This window comes from Gymnogyps californianus, chromosome 22 (genome assembly GCF_018139145.2).
Source record: "Gymnogyps californianus isolate 813 chromosome 22, ASM1813914v2, whole genome shotgun sequence".
In the NCBI taxonomy this organism is placed as follows: domain Eukaryota; kingdom Metazoa; phylum Chordata; class Aves; order Accipitriformes; family Cathartidae; genus Gymnogyps; species Gymnogyps californianus.
Genome location: NC_059492.1, coordinates 4,498,647 through 4,504,646, shown reverse-complemented (window position 1 = coordinate 4,504,646; position 6,000 = coordinate 4,498,647).

Below are 6,000 nucleotides of genomic sequence, written 5' to 3'. Positions count from 1 at the left end.
TACGGCCATCGCCGCCAGCAGATGCTTAAAATCAAGATAAGAGCGTTACTGCATCAGGAACCATCAGATCCAGGACCAAATACAGCAGGAAAAATCCTGCAACCTGCAGTTTGACCACTAACTCTCCTTTTCTACCCCAAACAAAGCTCTTATTTCCCTCCCTGGAGAAATTTTTGAGCCTCCCTTTCAGCAGGGTTAGAGCCGGTCAGAACGACGGCAGGACTCATTTCACGGATAAGCCCATCTCCCCCTACTTCTTGCCTTTACTTCAGACATGACCTTTTGATTTCTCGGGTAGAGTGTAAATTACATGTCGCCAGCATAAAATATTAAATCCAATTTATATTTAATTATTGATGTTATTATGTATTCCATAGTAATGGCAGCAGGAAAAAAAAAAAAATCCACCCCACCATTAAATAGCTCGGTTGCATTAGCAGCTTCTTGAGGTTAGATATCTTCCTCCGTTCCTTCTTAACGGTAAGATTGATGGGTAGGGGGAAGTTTGTAAATAGTCTTCCAGAAATATTTTATCTGATTATTGTACCTATAAAAGGGAGCAGGGAGAGGGAGAAAGGGCCTTTTTAAACCGCTACTAATTATTTGTTCAGCTAAAGGGCAAACAGCTCGGCGAGCTGCGTGCGTCTAATGCTCTCCAGCAACCCCACTGGAGGTCGGCAGCTCCAATAGCCCCCGTAGGCAGAGACGGGGCCATGGAAACCAGCCTGGGTTTAAGAAAAAAAAAGACGGTGGAGAACCACAGTAGTTTTTTCCAGCTGAGAATTAACCAGTGTGTTAAACACGAGCTTGACATTTTTACTAAAATATTAATCAATTCTGTTTCGACTTGATTAAGTTAATTTTCTCCCCATATATATTTAATGCCAAAGCCACCCAAGGTGCGCAGGGCTTCGTTGCGTTGGTTTTGCTCCCGTGGTCTTCACGTGGGATGAAAGGGATTTACGGATATCCAGCGTGGACCAGGCTCCCGGCGGGGAAAAGCTCATCCCACCACCCCGAAGCGCTGCATGGCTGAACCACCCAAATCGCCTTCACCCCCCACCACGGCAGCTTCACGTTCACCATAACGCACTAATAATTCGATTTATTTCTGCAGTGCCCGCGCCCCCCGCCAGCGTCCTCAGCTCCCCGCTCAGCACAATAAAAACAACATTATCCCCCTCACTTTAAAATTCAAATCAATAGACCAAATGGAGAGAATCCGACTCAAGAAAAGTAAAGAGAAATAATTCATCTGGGGACTGACAGCAGGCCACTAAGTGCTCGCGTGTCACCGCGCTGGGTGACAACCTTTGGGACCGGCCAAGCTTCGGAGGCGAGGGGGAAAGTTTCTCCAGCCCCAGTACGTCACAGAGCTGCTCCCGTAAAAGAACCTTGTTCAAACAAATAAGCGGGCTCCTTGATATTCCCCCCTCCTCCTCGTTCGGAGGTTTGGCAGAGCCACGGAGCGGCCCGGCGTGGCCCCACGTGCCGGCTGCAGATGATGCTCCAGTGGGAGCTGCTGGGCTGAACCTGCACGTTTAGTGACCTCCAAATAACTCCGCAAGTTTCCCTCCGTTTCCTGAGCTATCGTCTTAAAAGTCAAAACCGTCAAGCACGTTATGTCAGCGTTTCAAAATAAAGCGCTCCCACTTTTTGATGGGAACGGCTTTTTTTTTTTCTTTGCTTAGAAACACTCCTTAGCAGCCTTGTAAAGCGGCCCAGAAGCCTTCTCCTCCCAAACACTTTGATTTTTTTTCTTTTGGTTAGCTGAAAAGCTTTGCAGGTATTTCCCGGGAGCCAAATACAAGGTTAGCTGCTGGCCACCCCATCCCAGCACTGTGCAGAGACCCCCTCAAGCTGCTGGGGGGATGACCCGATTCCTCCTCTGCTCCCCAGCACCAGCCCCAGGCCAGGGCAGCCCAAATTTGACCCTTTTGCTGCCTGCCAGCCCTTGCTTTTCCCAGAGCTCCGACACACGGAGACCTTGAGTGTATCGTGAGATATTTCAGCATCGCGACAGCTCCGAGGAGCAGCAACAGCTTTTTAAGACTCACGTTTGCCAAAGCAGCCCCCGTGGTTTGCAGCATGGGAGCAGCCAAAAAAGCCCCTCCACCAGCTCTCCGGAGAGCTGCTGGCGTGCGGCACAGCCGGGATCCCGAGCAGCCATCGCCTCCCCTCCCTCCCACCCACGGCAGCTGATGAATCCCTAATTGCCTCCATGCCATCCCGCCGGAGCTGCCTTGCGGGGCAGCTCAGGTGCCAGGCCTTTGACCCTGCCTCTTGTCACCCCCCGCCCCGAATCGTGCCAGCTCCAAACTGCGGGATCTGGGCTTCATTTCTGAATCCGCAGGACCCCAAAGGAGTTTAAGAAGAGGCCAGACTGCAGCACACCGCTGGCTTTGCACCTTTCCTACCCTGCCATGATGCATGAGAAAGGAAAATTTGTCCCAAAGGGACCAAGGGGCTGAAGCCGCCTTGTGCAAGCCCCGGGGATGTGCTGGCTCCCAGAGCACAGGAGCGTGCCAGGTGGCTCTGCAAGGGCTGCAGGGTCCCAGCGCCGTGGTGGGACTGGAACCAAGGGGGAAAACAAGAATATTGGGTCTTTACATTTATTTAAATGCTCAGGTCTGGGCTTTTCCCAGGTTTTCATCAGGACGGAGCAGCTGGGAATTTCAACGCTGTGTGTCCCAGCACCCAGACACTCGTGGCAACAGCCCCTTCCCTTTCGGCAGCTCCTTGTTTCGAACACAAATTATCCTCCTCTCCCGGGGAGCTCAGCCGAGCCACCCCGTGTGGGGAGGCAGCTCTGCCTGCCCTGGGCCAGGCTGCGAGCGTCGGCGATCGATAAGCGTGGCCGGCCACGGGAAGGCGAGCGATCAAGCATCGTCCTCCTGCCGCACACCGTCGGCAGTGTCTGCCCAGCTCCTTGCACAGCGCAGCCTGGATCCGACCCCTTCACGCTTCTCATCACAAGTGTCCACTCGTTGCTCTTTTACTTCTTTCCTTTTTTTTTTTTTTTTTGCTTTAGCTATTTTTTTCCTGCCTTGGGGCTCAGCAGCAGGGCTGGCAAACCCTCTGCTACCCCATCGCCCAGCCCCACTTTGGTACCTCCAGTGCCGAAACCCTCCCATCCCGCTCGGCCAAGCGGTTGGTTGTTATTAATTAAAGCAAGCTGTCACACCCGGGAGATTTATTTTCTTTGCCGTATCTTTAGCAGTAAACGTCACTTGGAGAGCTCAGAAGACCATGTCAGATCGAATCAGCTTCTGAACAGGCTTATTTTGTTCTTTGTCCCCCTTGATTTCAACCGATCCCTCTTTTCCATTCCCAGGAAGGCAGCAAGTGCTGTGCTATGCCCGCGCCGCTCCCACCGCCACCCCTGCACCCTCAGCACCATGGTGTCACCTGCGCACCAGCCCGGGCACCCATGTGTCTTAATTACCATCCCCCTGCTAACAAGCATGGGCTTTTCATCCTATTCAATTACCCTCTGTGATGCCTAAATCGGTTCCAGTCGAGTCCTCTGCCCGGACCTCTGATCTGGCAGCATCGATTCCCTAATCGCGTTTGTCCACCTCCTAATCTCTACATTTACTTTAATGGACATTTATATATGTGAATAATAGCGCAGGCCATGATGTTTCTCAGAAATACTCCGAGAGCCCCCAGCAAGCACCGCACACAGGCGTCAGGGCCCGGCACAGCCCCACGTTGGGGACCCGGAGGGATTTCTACACCTAAAAATATACAGCCCGGATTAGTTTTTCATTTCATTTTTGTCCCGAAGACCCAAATCCAAGCTGCATCCGTACATTTTACAGGCACGCACAGACAAACCCCCTGCTCGCTTGTTGCCCGAGGACGGCGAGCCGCCTGCGGGGACACAGAGGGACGGCCACCGCCGACGGCACCGCGGAGCAGTGGGCGCGAGCGCGGCGACAAACGCTGGCAGAGCCGCCGCGCCGAGCTGACGCCTCCTGCCAAGACGCTGCTTGTAAACAACAAGTGAAATAACTGCCCCGGGGAAGGCGGGGAAGACTCGGCGTCCCTGCTCCCCTACACGGGCTCCCCTCGGCCCCGGGCGGACAGGGATCTGGGAGAAGCGGCCCCGGTTCCTTCCAGGAGCTCTGCTTTGTGCAACCATCAAGGAAGGTCTCGAGCCGCCCAGGTTGGGGGAGCAGGCAGGGAAACGCCGCCGCTCAGAGGGAAGCAAAAGACAACGGGCCCCGGCTTGGGTTTCGAAGGGAGGAGAGCTGGCAAAGGGAGATGGATGGGGAGGCTTTAACGAGCAGAGCTAAACGCTCAGAGGGGACGGTCAGGCTCGGCTCGGCCCCGCTGCAAGGGGCGAGCGCAGTCCGCATCCCGCTCGCTCCGTACAAACCCATCTGGGCTCCGGAGGCTTCCCGGGATGAAGACGTTTCCCCCTCTCCCGCCTCCTCGGCTAATTTTACTCCGTCTGGCCGGAGCTCGCAGCCCCTGGTTCTCGTTACGCCCCCCGCCGCGCACCAGCACAGGCACGCAGCATTTTTGCAAAGTTACAGGGTAGCAGAAATATCCTTGTTTTGTTTTTCCTTTGGCCACTCTGTCGCGCTTCCAAAGTTGGGAAAAAATTACGAAGTAGCAAGAGGGGGGGGGAAAAAAAAAACCCAACAAACCCAACCAACACAGATTAGACGAATGCATAAATAACCTCTGTTCTTTGGGGGTTGATCGTGCTCCAGAGCGGAAGAAGGGGGAGGACAGAAGGAGGGAAGAAATTCAAAATCTAAAAAATTGGAGTTTGTTTATTAACAAAAAAAACCCAAAATCCGCACACGCAGTGACGCCAGCCCCAGCCAGCCTGTCGTGCTCCATCCCTGCGGAGACGACCCATCAGCTGCGGCTCCCCATCACCAGCCCCAACCCGGGGTCCCTGCCCCGCAGTGGGAGCCTGCTTGGGGGGAAAAAAAAATCCATATTTCCTTCTTCTTGCCATTCCTGGCAGATCCGTCCCGGCACTCGCTTGGACGGGGCACGAAAGCACGTCCCCACCTCATGCCACCGCGCTGAGCCCTGGATGGGGCAGCACAAGGGAGGGAGACGAGGACAAGCTGAGGGTGATTAAGGGCATCTGAGAGAGACGTAAAACACCAGCAAGAGGGAGAGCAGTGAGGTGAAAGAAAAGGGAAGGCGCTGGCATGGGAAGGAGGGGGCCTGGCCCCGAAAGGAGGGCAAATCGCGCTGGTCAGAATGGCTAAATACGTGCTTGGAGCTCTACACAGTGCAGGGGGTGAGCTGGCGGCGGCAGGGAGCAGGACCAGGAGCCGTTGCCGGCCCCCCCCTAAGAAGGTGGGCTCTGCGGAGCCGCTGGGGCCGTGGCAGCCCAAATTTCTGCACAGAGCACGTTTGAAAAGCCATGGCCCCAAGGGCCGAGCGGGAACCTGAAACTGAGCTGCAGCGGAGGGAACCGGGGCAACGCTCGAACCCTCGAGGTTTTCATCGCAGCCCTTCCTCGAAGGGAAAAACACGTGGAAGGGAGGGTATAGAGCACAAAAGACCATGTTTTCCCCCAAAACCTACGAGTTGAAGCCGTCACCCCCCTGGCCGCCGGGTGGACGGGCGCAAGGTGGGCGCCGGGAGGAAACCGTCCCAGCGGCGGGTGAGGAAGCTGCGGGGCCGGGTCTGGATCCGGCACACAGTCCTGGTTAACACATGTCGCAAAACTGAAAGCCAAATGGAGAAGGAAACAGAAGGTGACAGTAAAGATACCGTGACTAACGGGATCTTCCAGGGCCGGTTAGAGGAACTGGCTTTGCCTTGAGGTGGTTGGGGATGTGCTCGAGAGCTACGCGCGGCCCCGCAGATACCATCGAAATGCCACCCAGGTGGTTAGGAGAATGACAGATAAAGGCGGCCGAGCAGGAACAGATTTGCAGAAGTGACACCCGCCGGGGCTCGGCACCAGTTCTCGGCCAGGCCTGGTGATTTCTCTGTTTAGCCTTGCAGCGAACAGCTACA